This window comes from Balaenoptera borealis (genome assembly GCF_965194805.1).
Source record: "Balaenoptera borealis genome assembly, chromosome: 17".
In the NCBI taxonomy this organism is placed as follows: domain Eukaryota; kingdom Metazoa; phylum Chordata; class Mammalia; order Artiodactyla; family Balaenopteridae; genus Balaenoptera; species Balaenoptera borealis.
In genome coordinates this window covers 59,890,995-59,913,317 of record NC_138876.1, presented here as the reverse complement: position 1 = coordinate 59,913,317, position 22,323 = coordinate 59,890,995, and the positions used below count along the sequence as shown (strand labels likewise).

Genomic DNA, 22,323 nt, shown 5'->3' with positions numbered 1-22,323 from the left:
AACAGATAAGTGACCTGGAAGACAGAATGATGGAATTCACTGCTGTGGAACAGAACAAAGAAAAAAGAAAGAAGAGAATTGAAGACAGCCTAAGAGACCTCTGAGACAACATTAAACGCAACAACGTTCGCATTATAGGGGTCTCAGAAGGAGAAGAGAGAGAGAAAGGACCCGAGAAAATACTTGAAGAGATTATAGTCAAAAACTTCCCTAACATGGGAAAGGAAATAGCCACCCAAGTCCAGGAAGTGCAGAGAGTCCCATACAGGATAAACCCAAGGAGAAACACGCTGAGACACATAGTAATCAAAATAGCAAAAATTAAAGACAAAGAAAAATTATTGAAAGCAGCAAGGGAAAAACAACAAATAACATACAAGGGAACTCCCATAAGGTTAACAGCTGATTTCTCAGCAGAAACTCTACAAGCCAGAAGGGAGTGGCATGATATACTTAAAGTGATGAAAGGAAAGAACCTACAACCAAGATTACTCTACCCGGCAAGGATCTCATTCAGATTCAATGGAGAAATCAAAAGCTTTACAGACAAGCAAAAGCTAAGAGAATTCAGCACCACCAAACCAGCTCTACAACAAATGCTAAAGGAACTTCTCTAAGTGGGAAACACAAGAGAAGAAAAGGACCTACAAAAACAAACCCAAAACAATTAAGAAAATGGTAATAGGAACATCCATATCGATAATTACCTTAAACGTGAATGGAGTAAATGCTCCAACCAAAAGACACAGGTTTGCTGAATGGATACAAAAACAAGACCCATCTATATGCTGTCTACAAGAGACCCACTTCAGACCTAGGGACACATACAGACTGAAAGTGAGATTTTTACAGAAAAATTCAAAAAAAAAAAATTGTTAGGTCAGAGCACACTCATTCTAATGCCATTCTTAGATTATTCTGAACAGGAGCCACTGGCCTGAATCTCACTGACTCCTGAATAAGCCATCCATCACTGAACCCCCATGATAAAAACCTCTGGACAATTGTAGTCTCATGAAATAAAACCACAGGGAATTACAGCCAATGGCATCTCCACTTGCACCTACATGGTAAAAGAACCTTAAACAAGTCAACCTGTGACTTTGTTAGGTCCCTTTCACCCAAAACAAATAAACAAACAAACCCACAAAAAAACAATTATTACAATCTGTCGATCAGACCCTCTAAATTTGAATTCTACAAACTTCATGTAATAGGGAAGAAACTTTTGTATTCTACTACAAGTTAATCACTAAAGGAATGTTGCCTATAAGCTTAAATTATACATAATGACCCATCTCTGGGAACCCTGCTTCCCAGGTAATGAGCATTAAGCTAAAATACCTTTGTTTAGCTCACAGGAAACACCCTGACCAGGCCCACCTGTGAATAGCTGCAGGAAGGAAGAAATTAACACATCCCCTCTGGAGGCTGATGGGAACCAGGAAGTGTTCGACTTTACTCCCTCCCCTTTTAGTATAAAAGGAGCTTGAATTCTAACTCAGGCAAGATGGTTCTTTGGGACACAAGTCCACCATCGTCTCAGTTTGTCAGCTTTCCGAATAAAGTCACTATTCCTTGCCCCAACACCTCGTCTCTCTATTATTGGCCTGCAGTACGAGCTTAGACTTGGTAACATTCATAGAGCAATAAACCAAATCTTTGCTGCCTGGAAGAGACTAACAGAAATCCAAATTCCAATCTTGTGAGCAATTCTTTTTTCCTAGATCTCCATGTGCCAATCCCAGATACTATTTCCTCTGTGGGAAAGATGCCTGATCCTGTTTCCCTCAGAGTAGCACCTCATGCACTTCACAGATAATGTTCCAAGGCTTGTCTGGAGCAGAGACCCTAATCCTACTAATCACCAAAGCTGGAAACTCTAACTCAGACCTGAACTCAAAACATGGCACACTTGATTACTGAGGCACTATATCTTGAGGAATTACTGACTCACTCCTTATATAAACAATCAGAACAATATTTCCAACAGTAGGAATCATACCAATAAAAAAGACTGTAGGAAGCATATCACTAACTCTGGCAGAAGTTATTAACAAGACAACTCTTTGGCACAAGTAGAAACAGACGATAGCGTAGCTCCGGATTCCCTGTTGGCTGGTCATGGGAGCATTTGTATCCTTGCTAGTACTTCTTGCTGTGCTTAGATCAATGAAGCAGGCAAGATAAACAAACTATGTACCTTATGAAGAAATAAAGCTACTTGGCTTCCTAAGCTTGGTCCTCAAGGTCAATGGGTTTGTTCTCTGGTCCTGGGTTGGGCAGTTGGGGTTCCTGGTTTTGAAGCATCTTACAGGTAATATTAATTGTTCTTGTTTTTGTCAGAGTGGTCGTGATGATTCTGGTGCACTGTATTCTCACTCTAGAGTTTTCATTGCGTCTGCTTAGTCACCCTGTTACCAGATGATCACCATGATGAAAAAACAAAAAGTCAAGATCTCTCAATACACGTGGCTATGGAAACAAGTAGACAATCCCCAAGAGGTAAAGATCTGAAACTCAAGCATTCCCTGAGTTGGTCAACTTCTCAGAACTGACAGAATGACCAAAAGAGGGGCCTGAGAGACTAACTATAGAAATGGATAATAGTCAGATCATATATGGCAATAGAACTCTGAATCATAGCCAGTTCAGGAAGCCAAATCGCAACCTCTGCAGTAAACAGTCCTGAACAGTCAGGACTTGGTCACTGACTGCCAGCTTCTCTATTTTTCATCCCTGCTTCCAACTCAGGACCAACCAGAGAAAGCCAAATATGCTGACCATATCACTCATGTGATTAAAATACTTCACTTGTGACCACACGTGACTTTCAAGGTTTAAACCATACTTCTTAGCATATCTGGTAAGTTTCTACTATATTCATCAGCACTCTTTTGACTGCAAAGGATAGAAACCCAACTCAAGGTAGCTTAAGTAAAAAAGAGAATTACTGGCTCACATAACTGGAAATAACAGGAGTGAAGTAGAATTCAGGCATAATTGGGTTTAGACTAAGCTAATGGGATTCAGGCATGGAAAAGAAGCTAAAGTGATCTTCTGGGTGGGACCCTTTGGGCCATTCAAAGTATTGTTGTTGTGCTTTCCACTGATGATATGTAACTGGGATTGATGTTTCTTATGCTTACACCATGAATGATCATAAAGTTCAGAGAGGATTATCTTCATGGAGAAGATCCAGAAGTGCGAGTTCCCTTGGAGCTTCACAACCCTAATAACAACTTTGAGCTTTAAGTCTCTTTGACTGATTGTTTTGCAAGTTGGAGCCTTTGACAAAGGAAGGTAGCCTCTGTGTGGAGTCAACCTTTGAGCTTTCGGAATTGTCACCTCCGAAAAGTAGCAGCTAGAAGCAAATACTGGGCTCCTATAGAAACTGAATTCCTGACCTAGCTAGGCCTTGTGACTCTTCTTCCTGATATTCCCATTTTGAAGGACTGCCAACATGAACTCAAGGACTAACAATATAGAAAGGGCCCAAGAAGCCTCACTGGTCAAACGCAAATGGTGTATTTTAGCATGCAACCAGCCTGGCCTCAGAGGTACCTTGACTGTACATGAAAAACTGGCAGCTATCCCTTTGGGTATACATGACCTAGATCATAAAGATAATGACCACTTGTTTGAGAACACTGCCCATTGAGTCCCCCTACGTTAGAGAGGTGGGCCAGAGTAGGAGACATACTGGGTCTCGGTCAGCTTTGTAAAACTGTGCGTGTAATGGGGGAGGCTGTATACGTGTGAGGGTAGGAGGCACGTGGGAAATCTCTATACATTTCTCTCAATTTTGCTGCAAACTTAAAACTGCTCTTAAAAAAAATGTTCTAAAAGAAATATTCAACAGGGCTTCCATGGTGGCGCAGTGGTTAAGAATCCACCTGCCAATGCAGGGGACATAGGTTCGAGCCCTGGTCTGGGAAGATCCCACATGCTGTGGAGCAACTAAACCCGTGTGCCATAACTACTGAACCTGTGCTCTAGAGCCCACAAGCCACAGCTGCTGAGCCCGCGTGCCACAACTACTGAAGCTCTCGCACCCTAGAGCCCGTGCTCCGCAACGAGAAGCCACCGCAATGAGAAGCCCGCGCACCGCAATGAAGAGTAGCCCCTGCTCGCCGCAGCTAGAGAAAGTCCACACGCAGCAATGAAGACCCAATGCAGACAAAAATAAATAAATAAAATAAATAAATTTTTAAAAAGAAAAAAAAGAAATATTCGATAAATAAATATTTCCTAAAAAAAAAAAAGTTCTTATCCCTCTTGCAACCTGACTGTCTTGGACAAAAGGTCTACATGCAGAGGATGATTGGAAAAAAAGGTGAAGTTATGGCAGTGGAGGGAACACCTTAAGATCCAAAAGGCATGGGAGAGGGAGAGGAAAGGACATTAATGGTCTTCATCTTTTATTCAGCTATTTATTTATTTATTTATTTTTGGCCGTGCCGTGCAGCATGTGGGATCCTAGTTCCCTGACCAGGTATCGAACCGTGCTCCCTTCAGTGGAAGTGCAGAGTCTTAACCACTGGACCGCCAGGGAAGTCCCAGTCTTTATCTTTTACAACTGCGCTTGGAGCTACTTCACAAAACCGCTCCCAAACTATTGCAAATGCCTTAAATTTAATTGACTGTTGGATGGGAGGGATAGATTAGGAGTTTGGGGTTAACAGATACTCACTACCATATATAAAATAGATAAACAACAAGGATCTACTGTATAGCATAGGGAACTATATTCATTATCTTATAACTTATGATGGAAAAGAATCTGAAAAAGCATATATAACTGAATCACTTTGCTGTACACCTGAAACTAACACAACATTGTAAATCAGCTGTACCTCAGTTAAAAAAAAATTTGACTGTTGAGTCTAACATTCTCCATCTCTATTTGATTACCATTCCCTTCAATGCTGTCAAGAAGTCTATTGGGGCTTCCCTGGTGGCGCAGTGGTTGAGAATCTGCCTGCCAATGCAGGGGACACGGGTTCGAGCCCTGGTCTGGGAAGATCCCACATGCCGCGGAGAAACTAGGCCCGTGAGCCACAACTACTGAGCCTGTGTGTCTGGAACCTGTGCTCCGCAACAAGAGAGGCCGCAACAGTGAGAGGCCCGCACACCGCAATGAAGAGTGGCCCCCGCTCGCTGCAGCTAGAGAAAGCCCTTGCACAGAAACGAAGACCCAGCACAGCCAAAAATAAATAAATAAATAATTAAAAAAAAAAAAAAGAAGTCTATTGGAAATAGCAGGGAATGGCCTTAGCTTCTGTACCTCCCAGGCAAGAAACAACTGTCAACTCCACTGGATGTCTTCTCCCCCCTCCCATTCTGTAGTCATCACTCCGTCACTCAGTGGGGCAGATGAATGCCACTTGGCTGGTTGTATGGATAGATTAGACAGGCTGGACTGACTGCCCTTAGGCCATCCCTCCAAAATATAAGGTCTAGACTCAATTATTCAAACTGACCTGGGAACCCCAAAACCCACCCACCAGTCAGGAGACTACACTGGATACACTGTCAGACTGTGCTCTCTGACTGATGTCAGTCCCACTTGGGGGCCTCAGCAACTGTAAAGAACACTTTCTTTCTGGGGGCACCATGCATACTTCCCGTGTGGAAACTGGGCATTAACTTGCCTCTCTCCCCAAAACATGTTGCCTTAACACATTAGAGGTGGCCATAAGGACCTTCAAGTATTTAAGAAAACACCACAAGTAGATCATGTAGCCCTTAGACAAGAACAGAGATCTCTCCCAAATGAGGCTTTGCTACTTTGGGAAGCTTTCCAGTGGGATAACTGATGTGCACCCTGTAGACAGTTTTCCCTAATGGTGCAACTCATCCAATTAGAAAAGATGATTTATCTTGTACAGCAAACCCTGACTTGTCTTTTTAACCCCCAAAATATGCCTTCAGTAGCTATTGAATCTGCCACTATCACAATGAGTTACTTGCATTTATTCCAAATAATCTCGTTTACTCTCAAATGTATGAGAATAGTATAAGGTTTCTTATGCCCAAGCTTGAAAAATGATTTCCCAGTAGACGGGGTGGCTGGCCGTCCTAAAATCATGGTATTTATTTACATGGAGGGATCTTACCAGAACCCTCTGCTTGACTCCGTTCTAACACCCTGGCAACTGCGAGCGAGGCAGAGACCGCCAAGTGGAGCGGAGACCTGGTGAGGGCATCGTCAGTGGGGTTTTGCCCTTGATTTACTGGGTTGGGGCCGGGCGCTGCTGGCCCTCTTTCTAAATGCAAAAGGGACAGTGTCTATATGCAGCATTTTTTTGGTGGTTGTTGTTTTAATTTTTTTTGCTTATGTTTTTCTTCGCAGTTATTAAATCTGTATGTATGGAATTTAAAACCTCTGCCATAGGTATATCCACCGATGGGCCTTATTACCATGTCATGTAGAGGGTTGGTTGTGTCATGCAACACTCAGAATGCTGTGTTTAGCTTTGTTATTCCAGAGTTGTGTTTTTTCAGTCATTTCTTCAAGGGAAAGTAAATGATTTAGTTGGAGCAAAAAAAAAGACAAAGATGATTTAAAATTTGTCCCTGACTTTAGCTGATGTGATCAATGATACCACCTTGGCCCTAGAAGGTGTTCAGATCATCTTCAATTCACTGGTCAGGGTTGTTGATAGAATTGCCCGGACGTCTTCTACGTAGACCAAGGCAGAGTCTGTGCAATCTCTAATCCATCCCTCTATAACTGTATTAATACCTCAGGCCAAGAAGAAAAGTCAATACAGAAGCTAAAGGAGAAAGGCATCTGGCTAGCTAAGAGAGACTCTGTTGGCTCTTGGAATTTGTTCAGCAAAGTATGTTCAGGATCCTGGGCGGGCGGGCTGGACGGTGGGGTATGGCTGTGGTCAGTACTCCAGGTTGGCCTCATCCTGCTGCGCTTGGAGTGCTGTTGATAGTAGCCTTAATGAAATGTTGTATGAGATAGATGAAACGGATTCAGTCCCAGCCTCTGTAAGTCAGATTAATTAGAGTGGCCAACAGTGGCATACTCATGGGAAATTTCTTCATAGGTTTCACACGTTTGTTTACATCTTGGGAGCAGGGCCACTGATAGTCTTTATTCCAGATTGTCTTTTCCAGGATGAACGCTCTTGACAGATAGAGATAGTGTTTCCTCTGGATCAAAGGGCAGGTTTGTTTATAGCCTTGTAAGATAAATAGTGTTTCCCTCCTAGGCAAAAGTCAGGCAGGGTTACTTCCCATTATAAAATATTCAGCTGCCCTAAACTCAGGTTCCCTCTCCTGTAACGCCACCCACTGTACATGCAGGCTCTACACATCATCTGGTGGGAATTGGAACTCAGGCTACTGCTGCAAGAAAGTGTCAATACTATGGCTACTGCTTTTGCTGTGAGTAATAAAGCCCTCTGTCTCTGATCCAGGAATACTGTGACAGGAAATCCAGTATTGGGACACAGATCCATGAAACTGTAGCAGGCTTACTTGTTAGCTTGCAGATAGGATAAAGTCTTAACCATTATTCCTTCTCCTGCATTCAGTAACGATTCTCATGGAGATTGTCAGTGGTAAGGAAGGTATTATTTATCTATTGAATTGGGTGTCCACATGGAGATGACCAAAAGAGACTGGGTTATTGTGGTGTTTGGCTTACAAATAGTGTTAAAGACATGGACTAGGAAAAGGTTCCTGGGAAGAACAACATAAATGGTACACTGAAGTCAGCTCACACCTGCTCACAAGAGCCAATTTTGTGCATATTTTCCCAATTCTATGTTCAGTGACTTCATGTTAGTAGCTAAGTGGGCCATACTGAGAGTATTTACACCATGGAAGTGAGCAACTGCTACACATCAAAGCTTCCCCCCACTGCTGGGAGAGCTAGCTGTTATCAGCATGCCCCAGACTATGGTGTAGCTCGTAAGAAATGAGGGCAGCTTCCTTAATCTATTTTCTTCTTCTGTGAAATGTGGAGAATATGTGTATCAAGGGATTGCTTAGAGGATTAAATTGGAGAATTCATAAAACATATAGAATAGTGTTGGTACATATTGCATTAGTTGAATCTAACATGCTCCCAAATTGAAGATACAGCCTAATTTTACATCATATTGCCAAGAAAAAAAAAACACTTGTAATTAAACTATGATTTATTACCACATTGATTGTAAGACACATCTCAATCTCAGAGATGGTAAAATGTAAAATATGCCTGTCTTAGAATGAATGAAGTACAGTAGCATGCTTATAATATACTTCACTAATAGTATATATCACTGTGACTAGCTAAAATGTGTGTATGTGTGATAAAAAATTATTTGTCTTGTTCTACTGTTTTAATTATCAATTTATTTAAATTTCTAACAAGAATGTTGACAAAGATAGCTTGTAATAATGAATGCACAGCATATAAATAGGAGAGGATGACTATTTTTTCATAATAAAACCAAACACAAAATTCAATGAGTTTTGAATTTCAAAACAGTATTTTATAAAAAAAAAAAAAAGATTTAAACATACAAGAAACATCTGTGGGACCATAAAATAACACTTGCAATCATAAACAAGTGAATGCAAAATTAGGAGTTCTCTGAACAATTCATGCACATTTTAGAAAAACATGTAAACTTACATGAAACGTGAGGGGAGTACTAAGTATATTTATGTCCTCAGAAAAGGATTGGGAACTGGAGAATAATTACAAAGGAAGGGATTTGTCTAAGGTGTAATTATCTCAAGGCTGTGGGAATGAATTTATATTGTATAAAGTAAAATTCCTGGAAACAAGTGAATACAGGCTACCAAACTTGGAGAGAGAAGAGAAACTACTATGTTTGTACAAAAGAGCTTCAAAGAGAAATACGGTTTATTTTCTTTTTTACACCATTGCAACTAAAAATAAAATATAAGAGCCAACCATAACCATGTGAAGAGTTTACAGCTATTACACAGAATACAGAGTTGGAGCAGGCTATAAAACACAATGACCTTCAGTAAAACTTGACTCCAAGCCCCTTAGAAGCAATCTCTAATTCCCTCCGTGGAAGTCTAATGGGCAGCATACGAAGAGCTGGCTTTTGACCTCAAAATAACTCCAGGGCTCAGCACACTGTTTCCGGACTCATCTGCCTAAATGCATACTTGCCAGCTGACCACAACTTAGGTGCTCTGCTGGAAGTCATTTGCAAATCACTTTTCCGACCATGATGGGAAGGACAGTCCCAAAGATCAATGTAATAGAAATTTTGAATCAGGAGACTCATTTCTGGCATGTCATTTAGACATGTGCCTTAGGCAAAGCAGCTTGTGATCCTCGAGTTCTTATCAGCAGAAGGGAATCGTAAAACTTGCCTTCCAGGGGTCATTAGACTCCCCTGCCCCCATGCCCCACCCCAGTATAAGGACCCAGTGATTACGTTGCACCCACCAAGAGTCATGAGGCTCCTGGAAGAACCAAAACATATATTTAAAAAGTGTTTATATATCTTTAAGCTGTAAAAGTGCTTTACAAATGTAATAAATGAATTATTAATTAGTGCTGCCATTATCACTCTTATTACTACACTACTGCAGAGCTGGCAAAGTGGCAGTCACCATATCACTGTATTACGAACTTGGGACAGAATTCTGTACAAAATGATAACTTGATAATGAAGATATATTAAGATGTCTTCTTAAAAAACTAAAGTGTTTCAAGATAGATATTTCACTACACTTTCTATTATAAAATCTGAAGGAAGGCCAGAACTTTTAATTCAGACAGACAGGGATTTGGATCTGGATTTAATATCTTACTAGCTGTGTGATGGTGGGCAGGTTACTTAACCTCTCTGAGTTTAGGAAGCCCCACTTCCCAAGTTTGTTGTGAGCATTCCATCATGGGAAGTGCCTAGCTCAATAAATTCTAGCTTCCTCCTTCTGCTCTTAAATACTTTATCTTTTTTTTTTTTTTTCTTTACATGTTGTAGGGAGCTTTGGAAGAGCTCAAGGGGATTATAGGTGATGCTTTATAGATCAATAACAGCATCTATTCCACGCTTTCTATGTATCAGGCACCATGTTAAACCTTTACATAACAGTTTCCATTTAATCCTTACATAACCCTGTATTAGTTTCTTATTGTTACTGTAACAAACACCCATCAATTTAGTGGCTTAAAGCAACACAAACCTATTCTCTCATGGTTCTGGAAATCAGAAATCTAAAATGGGGGACTTCCCTGGTGGCGCAGTGGATAGGACTCCGAACTCCCAATGCAGGGGGTCTGGGTTCTATCCCTGGTCAGGGAACTAGATCCCACATGCATGCCGCAACTAAGAGTTCGCATGCCACAATAAGGAGCCCACATGCAGCAACTAAGGAGCCCATGAGCTGCAACTAAGGAGACCGCCTGCTGCAACTAAGACCTGGCTCAACCAGATAAATAAATAAATATTTTTTAAAAAAGAAAGAAATTTAAAATAGGTCTGCAGGGCTGCATTCCTTCTGGAGACTCTAGGGGGTATCCATTTCCTTGCCTTTTCCAGCTTCTAGAGAACACTCACCTTCCTTGGCTCATGGCATCATTCTGACCTCTGCCTCTGTTGTCACATCACCTCTCACTTTCCCGCCTCCCTCTTTCCTGGATAAGGACCTTTGTGATTACATTGCACCCACCTGGATAATCCAGGATAAACTCGCCATCTCAAGATCATTAATCACAACTGAAAAATCCTGTTTGCCATGCAAGGGAACATATTGACAATTTTCAGGGACTAGGACGTGGGCATCTTCCAGGAGTCATCGTTCTGCATCCGCGCATGCCTAGTTAACACATGAGGGAGTTGAGGCTTCTCAGGTGATGCACTTTGTGAACCAGAACCCAAGTTCTGAGTCTCGATGGCAACCTCCACCCTCTATTGCGTACCCAGAAGCAATGCTGCCATTTGATATGAACTGATGTGTTTCATTGTGGGCGTGGTTATTACATGGATTGTGGTGACGACACGATCAGTAAGGATCAGACAGGAATTTATTTTGTGCGTTGTCTTGCGTCCAGCAGCCGTATTTACTATCTACCATCAAACTGATCATCTAAAAGATAAATTTAGTATCTAGTTGGCGTTGCATCAGTTGTTACACAGAATTCAACAAAGACCCAATTCAGTGTCCCTGAGGGAGTTTCCAAGACAAACAGCATAAAAGTACAAAAGTACATGTGTCAAACTGAAGACCAGTGGGGATTGCTGCACAAACTGGGAAGCACAATTAGCACATTCATTAATTTGGAATTGTCTTATGGGTCTTTTGTAATCGAGTTCGTGACTTACCTCAGTTACTCTCTTTTTTTTTTTAAATCTTACCCAGTTTAGTGAAATGTTCCATTCCTTTTTATTTGTTTATTTATTTATTTATGGCTGAGTTGGGTCTTTGTTGCTGCACATGGGCTTTCTCTAGTTGCGGCGAGCGGGGGCTGCTCTTCCTTACCGTGCGCGGGCTTCTCATTGCGGTGGCTTCTCTCGTTGTGGAGCACAGCCTCTAGGCGTGCGGGCTTCAGTAGTTGTGGCTCGCAGGCTCTAGGTGTGCAGGCTTCAGTAGTTGTGGCGCGCGGGCTTAGTTGCTCCGTGGCTCGAACCTGGGTCCCCTGCATTAGCAGGCGGATTCTCAACCACTGCGCCACCAGGGAAGCCCCGCTGCCCCATTTTTGCTCTCGCACTACTTTGGGGGGATTTGAAAAACACTCTGTCTCAGAGGTGGGAGGGGTCAGGGAAAGCCATATGTGAAAAAGAAGTACTCAATCTGTGTTCAGTACAAATAATGAGGTCATTATTTGTTCATCTGGTAGCATTTGAAGCTTCACTCTCTCTGTGGCTTTCCTTCTCCAGTTCGTCCACGTCTGTGGTTTTGAAAAGAACTAATGTCCTGATTCCAACTCCACCACGAGCCTTCTGTTTATCTACATTCCACACTGCAATTCTATATGCACAATTCAATTAAGGTATTTATGTCTGGTAAATTTTTTTCTCAGCTCTTCATAGAATTCAGTAGTAAAATATTGTCTACCTAAAAATAGAGAAGTGAGATAACAAGCAGTTTTACTTTGGATGATTACCTCCTGTATCTTGCCAGATCTTAAATGTCTATCATCTTTCAGTCTCTTCTCTATATGAGTAGGATGAAGTGTTCTAGGAGCATTAGCTAATGGACCACCAGCTTCACTTAATTTCCTTTGAGAAGATTTATCTTTATTTATGTCAGTACCAGCAACCCGGCAGCAGCACACTTATGGCTTGTAAAGCACCCTTCTCTTTAGTCCCATAAACACAATGAGTGAAGAACAAAACATTATCATTTTTCTCGCATGCATCACTGCCCAAAATGAAATATATGTTAGGTATTTTCTGAATTTTTTTTTTTTATGGACAAAAATCATAAGCTATGGAAATTTAATAATGAATAAAGTTTTTGCAGGAGAAGTTTTTTATGGTTTTTGGGGGTGGGGGATTTTTAGCCATGCCGCGTGGCTTGTGGGATCTTAGTCCCCCAACCAGGGATTGAACCCGTGCCCCCTGCAATGGAAGTGCAGAGTCCTAACCACTGGACTGCCAGGGAAGTCCCCGAAGGAGAAATTTTTGAAAAAACATTTTTGCTATTAGGTTTGTTGACATTTAGTCAGGAGCGAGAGCTTTTCAATCTAACTGTTGATCTGGTCCTCTGAGCTGACTCACAAACAGGTTAGCCACTAGGAGGAATCTTCCAAGGGCTGGTGAGGGGCATGGGGGCTTGTCTCCTCCTCTGTGGCAGAGAAAGAACCTTCAGCATGACTCTTTTCCATCATTTTGTCTCCTCAGGAAGTTTTCTAGAAGTAAAATCGTAAGGTAACCACCATTTTGAGGTCTACAGTGGGCCAAACTGCCCTAGACCCTGTACATAAGTTTTCGATCCATTCTTTATATCAACTTTCTGAGGTGAAAAATATCCCAGTTTTACTTGTAAGTGATACATTCAGGCCTCACCAGTCTTTGATTATAAATAGGGTTGTGGTTTTATTTATTTATTTATTTATTTTATTTTTGGCTGTGTTGGGTCTTCGTTTCTGTGCAAGGGCTTCCTCTAGTTGCGGCAAGCGGGGGCCACTCTTCATCGCAGTGCGCGGGCCTCTCACTATCGCGGCCTCTCTTGTTGCGGAGCACAGGCTTCAGACGTGCAGGCTCAGTAGTTGTGGCTCAGGGGCCCAGTTTCTCCGCGTCATGTGGGATCTTCCCAGACCAGGGCTCGAACCTGTGTCCCCTGCATTGGCAGGCAGATTCTGAACCACTGCGCCACCAGGGAAGCCCAGAGTTGTGGTTTTAAATGGTCAAGTTAGGACACTTTGAAGTCCCTCTGACTGAGGACAAGAAATGACCTGTCCCAGTAACTGGCGAGCATCTTAGGTGAGCGTCTTGGCCCTGGAGCAGCTCCTGCTCCTCCACTTCAGCTCCTTGTAAAGTCGCCAACCCAGGCCCCTGCTGCCGCCGCCTGGGCCCCAGAGGAGCCTGAGTGGGGAGAAGACAGGAGAAGAAGAAAGGAAAGAAACGGTCCCCTTCACTGAATTTTCATGTGTGTCAGGTGACATGCCATATGCTCTGCTCACATTACCCATTTGTCCTCACAACAACCCTCTGAAATAAATCCTATTATTATCTCCATTTTATGGGGTGAAGGAAGAAAGGGGATCGCTGAGAGGCTAGGGACCACGTTCGGCTAGCAGGTGGCAGGCAGCTGTCACACGTGTAGGTTTGTCTCCTCCCATGAACTCTAACTGCTGGGCTAGAGCTAGAATTATGAGATTGCCACTAGATTATAGTAATAGATTTACTGCCAAGTTCGTGCTCTTAAAAGTAAATACATGTTTTATTTAATTCTTCCACAGAATAGAAAAGCCCATACAAATCCTATTCAGCATGACTGTCTTAGGCTCCTCTGGCTACTGAAACAAAGTATTACAGACTGAGTGGCTTAAAGTACAGACTTTTATTTCTCACAGTTCTGGAGGCTGGGAAGTCCAAGATCAAGGTGCTGGCCCATTTGGTTCCTCATGAAGGCCTACTTCCTGATTCATAGATGGCTGTCTTCTCTCTGTGTCCCCTATGGCAGAGACAGAAAGAGAGAGAGAGAGGTGGTGGGGAGCTCTCTTTTTCTTTTCTTATAAGGACACTAATCCCATCGTAAGGGCTTCACCCTCATGACCTAATGACCTCCCAAAGGCCCCACTTCCAAGTACCAATGCATTGGAGGGGGGTGGTGGTTAGGGGTTCAACATATAAATTTTTGGAGGACACATTCAGTCTGTAACAACAATGAATATAGAAAACTATTTAATAAGAGATGTGTGTGTCTTCTTTCACATCAGAACTATCTGTCCTATATGTTCTTACATATGGGTATGCTATTACATGCCTCAAATATTACAGAAATGAATTTGTTCTAGGGTGATCACATGCCATGGTCTCCCCAGTACAGTCTGGGTTTACGCCTGTTGCCCTGGTGGAGTTATTATAACACCTCCTTTTACTGTCAAAAATGTCCTAGTCTGGGTAATAAATTACATGATCACCACTCTTAGTACCAATATTTCAAAAACATATTTGTAGCTTGGAAAGTTTTGTTAATTTTTGAAGCTGCATGATAGGTGTGTAGGGGTTTAACTTCCATAATAAAAAATCTGAAATATACATATTTATAGTTAAGTGTTTTTCTAGTTATGGTTTAAACAAATATGGAGTAATAACTTATTTGTGTTCGAGTGATTATCTCTCTCTCAAATATGAAAACATTATCACTGGGGCAATAACTTAGAGTTCTCTTTTCATGAATAGAAGTGTGTTCTTGAAGATTTGTTGTAACTGAAAAGCATGCAAACTGAACTAGTATAATTGAAAGGTTTTGAATGACCTAGGAGTATTTGTTACATTAAAAGACTAGAGGGAATCCTGTCACTCAAAAGAATCTTTTTGTAAAAGGATCATTAATGTCCTTATTTTCCTTCTGCAAACAAATATATTTCATATAGCCCAAGGGGGAACATGGTTTACATAGTTTTCTCAGCTGTAAAACAAGAAAAATACTACTACTTACCTAGAAAGTTGTTGTGAGGGTGAATTCTTAAATTTCATGTGAAGAATACAGCTCCCTGCCTGGCACAGAGTAAGAACTCGATAGATGTTACTATTTATATCAGCTATTGCCAACATTTTTCTTTATAGAGAGGTGATGTATTGTATCAAGTAAAGTGTTAAATGACAGCAGCAACAAAACACTCTTGGAACTCCTTACTGTTTATTACCCTACTGATTTTTTGTAATTGAAAACAGAGAGTGAACATATTTAATGTGCCCCAGTGGGCAATGTTGGAGTAAAAATTATATCAAAAAGATAGGTGACTTCCCTGGTGGCGCAGTGGTTAAGAATCCGCCCGCCAATGCAGGAGACACGGGTTCGAGCCCTGGTCCGGGAAGATCCCACATGCCACGGAGCAACTAAGCCCATGCGCCACAACTACTGAGCCCACGCACCTAGAGCCCGTGCTCTGCAACAAGAGAAGCAACCGCAATGAGAAGCCCGCGCACCGCAACGAAGAGTAGCCCCCGCTCAACGCAATTAGAGAAAGCCTGCGTGTAGCAACAAAGACCCAACGCAGCCAAAAGTAAAAATTAATAAATTAATTTTAAAAAAAGATAGTTAAACGAATTTTACAGTCTCCCATTAATCCATGCAGCCAGCCAGCTAGTCATGAACTATTTACTGGATGTCCAGCATGTGCAAGCCAGGACCTGCGCCACTGGGCGTGGCAAAGCGTGTGACCTGCAGGCAGGTGACGCTGGAGCACCGAACAGTCATGATGTTAGTTTGTTTAGTTTGGTGGAATTAAGAAATCCTGGTTCAATTGTAAATCTTCTCAGTAATCAATACTATACCTTTCCACCCTGGCCAGAGAGTTATTTTCCACAGGCTTTAGCAAGGAGCAAAGATGTCTCTGATGTGCTTTTCCCTTGTACATTTTCTATGCCTGGAGGCTTAATACAGTCTATGAAAAATCGTTCTTTCATTCTTCTCATTCTCTCTCAAAGCTTCAAGCCTCAGGGCCTTTGAAATAAATCAATACTGAATTCATTGACTTGGGCATTCCAACAGAACAAAGGGAACTTCAGAGACTAGGCAAAGCATTAAAAACATTTGGAATTTTTTTTTCCCCAAAGTGCCCACTTTTTTCTGATTGGAATAGCAACAGTTAACAGTATTCTCGCAGCAGGATTGCCATTGCTTTGCTTGCAAACAAACTAAAAACCTTGTCAATCTTCCCCTTCCCAAATTCATTTTCTAAATAACAAAGTTAGCGTGTCACCATTTAAACAATAACAACTCATTTTAAAAAGAGTATAATGATAAAATGCATAATTTTATATAACCTGCCTTCACCCTACTTTATGAATAGTTTTCAAACAATATATGTACTCAAGTATACTTCAAGTTAAATAACGTCTTTGTAATTAAAATACTTAATAAGTTTTCCTGAGTATGCAAAACAAGCACTTTCATCTATTTCTGGAAAGCTTACAGCATTGCAGAAAGCAAAATCAGGAGACAATAAGCATACAACGGTGGTATTATAGATTCAATAGCTTTGGGCTGCTAAATATTCTCTTTGGGTTTCTAGATCAATAAAGAGCAGGAAGCTCTGGCTTCTATTAGCATGTTTCCAGTTGTAAGACAGAGAGACCAGTTCAAACCAGTTAACAATAACTAGAACTGGTTAACAATAACAATAGCTAACTTAAAGATAGGGCAGCCTGAATTTAGCAGCTCTGTGATATCAGAAGAACCCAGTTAGGGAGAAGACCAAAATGTCACACTTTTTCCTTTACATACTAATTTCTTTTCTAGAATCTTACTGTCATAATATATACAATCCCGCCGTGATACATCTGGCTAGTACTGAGGCTACCAATAGATAGTATGATTCCAACAAACCTTCAAACACTGTAGCCTCAAAAATCTCACTAACCTACCATTCTTTAGAATAATACTGACTTCACAATACCTTGTTTAAAGATATTCTGCATAGGGGCTTCCCTGGTGGCGCAGTGGTTGAGAATCTGCCTGCCAATGCAGGGGACACGGGCTCAAGCCCTGGTCTGGGAAGATCCCACATGCCGTGGAGCAACTGGGCCCGTGAGCCACAATTACTGAGCCTGCGCATCTGGAGCCTGTGCTCCGCAACGGGAGAGGCCGCGATAGTGAGAGGCCCGCGCACCGCGATGAAGAGTGGCCCCCGCTTGCCGCAACTAGAGAAAGACCTCGCACAGAAACGAAGACCCAACACAGCCATACATACATACATAAAAAGAATGTAAGCAGACAAGAATCTCATTAAAATATTAAAAAAAACCACCTAATTAAAAAAAAAAAAAGATATTCTGCATAGTAATGGGAGCCAAGAATTTGTTATCAGAGGATTACTGCTACTACCCTGCATAATTATGAGACTTACAGCAAGCTATTAATCCTGATGATTTTCAGTTTCCTAATCTGTAAAATGGAGCTTACAAATAATGTGCTCCTAGACTTTATGGAGAGACTCTAACAAAACCCCACAGCAAACGTGTTACTGAACGATAATGCCTTAGGAGCCTTCCTTCAATGTCTGCAGCGAGCCATTCATTTACCTCTTGCCTGTGGCTGCTTTGGTGCTACTTTGGCAGGGTAGCTGCGACAGAGAGGATAGACCTCTCGAACCTAAAATATTTAATCATATGATACTGCTTATATGTGGAATCTGAAAAAAAAAAGATATAAATGAACTTACAAAACAGAAATAGACCCACAGACATAGAAAACAAACCAACGGGGAAAGCGGGGGGAGGGATAAATTAGGAGGATGGGATTAACATATACACACTACTATATATAAAACAGATAACCAACAAGGACTTACCGTATAGCACAGGGAACTATACTCAATATTTTGTAATAACCTATAAGGGGAAAGAATCTGAAAAATAATAGATATATATGTATGTATAACTGAATCACTGTGCTGTACACCTGAAATTACCATGACATTGTAAATCAACTATGCTTCAATTTTTTTAAAAAAAAGCCTAAAATATTTACTATCTGCCCTTTATGGAAAAAGTTTGCCAAGCCCCGAGATGGAGAAGGAAGGCTTTAATACCAGAGATGTAACTTCACAAGGAGTCTTGTTTTTCTGGATGATTTCTGGATCATGGGAAATAGGAAGAACAATTTAGGAACATGCATATTTTTATCCAAAAAGTGTCTGCCAGAGTCCCAACAAGAAACCGATGGCCTCAGGTAACTTGAGGAGGGTTTATTTACAAAGGTGTGAATTTAGGAGCTGGGGCTCACCACTGGAAAGGGTAAGGAGAGGGAATATCTGCCAGGATCACAGAGAATAGGACTCTGTACAGTTAGTGGCCCCAAGAAAAATGGGGATTTCTTGTTGAGGGTTACAGCCAACTCAATGAGACCTCTTGGGGAGGGAGGAAGGGGGATAAATACCCTGACTTAGTTTGCTTTCCTCTTCCTTCATTTTTCTTACTGGGACTCCTCACTGGCTGAACCCAACCAGAGTGACAGAGGACTTTAGAACAGATCATTGAATCCATACCATACAGGCTCCTGGCAGAGAGCAGAGTGGAGACATGAACTTTAACGAAACTTTTTACCCATGCATTTTAATTTCATCATTTCATATAATCATATAAAACTATACAATCATAATTTTATATCACTTAACGTCCACATTTCAACCTTTTATCTAATTGGCTTTCGGCATCATTGTCATTCTAAATGTTTCAACTTTACTTGATTTTATTTTTAATATAAATTTTTTTTCAGATTAAAAAATTTGTGGTTAATATAAAAATAAAAATTTTACTGAAATATATAATGTAGAAAGCCATCATCCCCAAATCCCCTCAGCAGGGATAATCACTGTGAATAACTGATGTATATTCATCTAGATTTGGGTGCATATATACATATACATAAAAGATATTTTATTGATATTAGTAGTAAGATAAATGGTACTTGACTTTATACACCATTTTTAAACTTTCCCCTTTATTCAGTTAATAAGTCCTGGGAAATAAAACAGGATATCAAAAAGATATCTGGGAGTTCCCTGGTGGCCTAGTGGTTAGGATTCCAGGCTTTCACTGCCATGGCCCGGGTTTAATCCCTGGTCGGGGAACTGAGACCCCACAAGCTGCACAGCTTGGCTAAAGAAGAAAAAAAAAAGATATCTGCACTTCCATGTTTATTGCAGTATTATTCACAATAGCCAAGACATGGAAACAACCTAAATGTCCCTCAGTGGATGAATGGATAACAGTACCATGATATATTTATTGGAATGGAATACTATTCAGCCATGAAAAAGGAGGAAATCCTGCCATTTGCAACAACATGGACAGACCTTGAAGGTATTATGCTAAGTGAAATAAGTCAGAGAGAGAAAGACAAACACTGTATAATCTCACTTATATGTGAGAACCTAAAAAAGCTGAACTTGTAGAAACAGAGTAGAATGGTAGATACCAGGATCTGGGGGTAGAGGAATTGGAGAGATGTTGGTCAAAGGTTATAAACTCACAATTAAAAGATGAGTAAGTTCTGGAGATCTAATGCCCAGCCTTGTGATTATAGTCAACAATACTGCGTATATACTTCAAAGTTGCTAAGAGACTAGACCTTAAATGTTCTCACTATGAAAAAGAAGTGATGTGACATGGTAGAGGTGTTAGCTAAAGCTATGGTGGTAATCATATTGCAATACATAAAAGTATCAAATCAACAAATCGTATACCTTAAACTAGCACAATGTTATATGTCACTTATACCTCAATAACAAATATATTTTGAAAAATTTTCATGCATTCATTCAAATATTATATATAATATGAATACAAATGTATACTAAGATATTTGTATTAATATTAATGGGGCTTGACTGTACATATTATTTTTTTAATTTTTATTTTATATTGGAGTATAGTTGATTAACAGTGTTGTGTTAGTTTCAGGTATACAGCAAAGTGATTCAGTTATACATATACATGTATCTTCTTTTTCAAATTCTTTTCCCATTCAAGTTATTACAGAGTATTGAGCAGAGCTCCCTGTGCTATACAGTAGATCCTTGTTGGTTATCTATTTTAAATATAGCAGTGTTGTGCATATCATTTTGAAGCTTGCTTTTTCTTTCAGTTAAATATGTATCTTAAGAAAATTTCCAGCATTTGTTCATTCATTCATCCAAAAAATTTTAACATCTATTATGTGGCAGGCTTTGTTCTAGGTGCTAAAGAGGCAGCAGTGAAATAGATGATGTCCCTAACCTCAATGTAAGTGAGTAGACGGGGAAAAAAGAGAGCAAACAATTAAATAAATAAGTTGTAAGTAAAGAGGTACCTGGAAAGGGGGTAGAGGTAACAAGAGAAGTTTTATTCTTGGTTGGTCATGAGGGAATCTCCTCAAGAAGATGAACTAGAGCAGATAACTAAAGAATAAGAAGGTCAGACCACATGATGATCTGGAGAAGTGCTTTCCAGGTAGAGGGAAGAGCAGGTGCTCAGTTCCAGGGATGGGAGCAAACTTGGCTTGTTCAAGGAACCCAGAGAAGACCAGTTGGGGTTGGGATGGAGCTAGCAGGAAGGGAGAGTGGTGGCTGGTATGAGAGGTCCTTAGTGTCCTGGTAAGAGGTTTGCAATTTATTCTAAGTGCAACAGAAAGCCATGAAAGATTTAAGCAGGGATGTGATATGAATTTATCTAAGATTTTACAAGATCAATCTAGCTGCTAAATAGCTAATGGACTGTTTGGAGGGCAAGAACAAAAGCAGAGTGACCAGGTAGGAATCCATTTCTGAGAAAAGCTGTGACTCACTGAGGTTCTAGGAATATAGTGAGGAGTGCTCAGATTCAGGGTGTATATTGAATAGAGAATTCATGGGATATGCTGATGGATTGAATGGGGCAGAAGGGCGATGGTGAGGGAGACAAAAATCAAGAACAACTCTAGGCTTTTGGCAGGAGTCATCCCTATCATTTGTACATTTATCTTTATACATTTATGTGACTTACGGAAGGATAAATTCTGAGAAGTATTTTTCTTGGTCAAAAGTTATGACTAGTTTAAATTTTATTAGATATTGGAACATTCCCTCTCCAAATATTTTTCTTTTTTTTTTTAGCTGCACCGTGTGGCATGTGGGATCTTAGTTCCCTGACCAGGGATCAAAACCATGCCCCCCTGCAGTGGAAGTGTGGATTCTTAACCACTGGACCGCCAGGCAAGTCCTAATATTTCATTTTTTTTAATTCCTAAAGTCGGAAATCTTAGCTCTAACCATCTAACCTCCTGTCTTTTTAGTCCCTTATAGGCCCTGTTTTAGACATTATCGATTTTATCTATTTAATTTCTTTCCCCTCTTTTATACTGCTTCATTCCCCTTTTGTTTTTCCTATATTCCTTTATGATGAGTCATCCTTGTACTGTCTGGCCAGAATCTGGGCCTGGAGGAGCGTGAACCATGGAGGGTTTACATTGTAAACAGGAAACTCTCTCCCAGCTGCTCAGGCACCTGCTCCCTTGGCCTCCTGTGAAAGCAAATTCCCAGGGCAGTTAGCAAGTCTCTCTCCAAAGAATTTGTTCTGAGGGGACTTTGCAAACTCCAGGGTTAAGTCTCTCCAGGGCCATAAATTCCACAGTGAGAATAACACGGTTGATGTGCTTAAAAAGTGTTACTTATCAACAAGTTACGCGATTTGGTGTTTACATTTAAAAAATCTCTTAGGGCTTCCCTGGTGGCGCAGTGGTTGAGAATCTGCCTGCCAATGCAGGGGACACGGGTTCGAGCCCTGGTCTGGGAAGATCCCACATGCCGCGGAGCAACTAGGCCCATGAGCCACAACTACTGAGCCTGCGCGTCTGGAGTCTGTGCTCCGCAACAGGAGAGGCTGTGACAGTGAGAGGCCCGCGCACCGCGATGAAGAGTGGCCCCCGCTTGCCGCAACTGGAGAAAGCCCTCGCACAGAAACGAAGACCCAACACAGCCAAAAAAATAAATAAAATAAAAATTAAAAAAAAAAAAAAATCTCTTAAGGGGGAATTCCCTGGTGGTCCAGTTGTTAGGACTCAGTGCTTTCGCTGCCATGGCCCGGGTTCAGTCCCTGGTTGGGGAACTAAGATCCCACAAGACACTTGGCAAGGCCAAAAAAATGTCTCTGTGGTAAAACCCATGGACTCCAGTTGTATTTTAGGCCAACTGTC

The 22,323-nt window shown here is 41.1% G+C and overlaps 1 long non-coding RNA gene across 1 annotated transcript; it reads left to right on the top strand.

Annotated features, from left to right (window-relative positions):
* The first annotated feature begins 4,061 nt into the window (after positions 1 to 4,061).
* LOC309614846 lies at positions 4,062 to 22,145 on the top strand. Its single transcript, XR_014236424.1, has 2 exons — positions 4,062 to 18,335; positions 18,383 to 22,145. It is a non-coding gene; the product is annotated as an uncharacterized lncRNA (long non-coding RNA).
* The last annotated feature ends 178 nt before the right edge of the window (positions 22,146 to 22,323 follow it).